The following is a 1,046-nucleotide window of genomic DNA, read 5'->3' as shown; positions in this document are numbered from 1 at the left end:
ACACACCATAGATTAAGGTGTGGAGCTCTGCTGTACTCGAGTATTAATGCAATTACTATTGTTCTTCTATTCAATTCCGCTTGTTCTTTGTCCAAGATATCACTTGTTCTTCAACTTGATGAATGTGATGATCCGTGACACTCATCATCATTCTCACTCATGAACAAGGTGACTGACAACCACTCTTGTTCTACAAGCATATGAGGCTTAGTGAATATCTCTTGGATTCCTGATAACACGATGCATGGTTGATCGCCTGACAACCGAGTGCTCGCCTGACAAACGAGCCAGCCATTCCGTGAGATCAGAGTCTTCGTGGTATAGGCGAGAACTGATGGCGGCATTCAAGAGAATTCGGAAGGTCTAACCTTGTCTGTGGTATTCTGAGTAGGATTCAATGATTGAATGACTGTGACGTGCTTCAAACTCCTAGCAGGCGGGGCGTTAGTGACAGACGCAAAAGGATCGATGGATTTTATTCCGGCCTGACCGAGAACCGACAGCTGATTAGCCATATGCTGTGACAGAGCATGGGAACATTTCACTGAGAGGATGGGAGGTAGCCACTGACAACGGTGAAACCCTACATGAGCTTGCCATGGAAAGGAGTAAGAAGGATTGGATGAAGACAGTAGGAAAGCAGAGAGACGGAAGGGAAGGCATCTTCATTCGCTTATCTGAAGCTCTCACCAATGATATACCTAAGTATCTCTATCTTTATCTCTATGCTTTATTCGTTTATGACTATACCCATTTGAGTCTGCCTGACTGAGATTTACAAGGTGACCATAGCTTGCTTCATAGCAACAATCTCCGTGGGATCGACCCTTACTCGCGTAAGGTTTATTACTTGGACGACCCAGTGCACTTGCTGCTTAGTTGTGCGAAGTTGTGTTTATGCCATGGTATTGAGCACTGGTGCACGAAATTGCAATAACACTTTTGCAATCCCGCACAACTAACCAGCAAGTGCACTGGGTCGTCCAAGTAATACCTTGTGTGAGCAAGGGTCGATCCCACGGAGATTGTCGGCTTGAAGCAAGCTA

Source organism: Arachis stenosperma, chromosome 7 (assembly GCF_014773155.1).
Source record: "Arachis stenosperma cultivar V10309 chromosome 7, arast.V10309.gnm1.PFL2, whole genome shotgun sequence".
Lineage (NCBI taxonomy): Eukaryota > Viridiplantae > Streptophyta > Magnoliopsida > Fabales > Fabaceae > Arachis > Arachis stenosperma.
Note: the sequence above shows the minus strand (reverse complement) of the source record.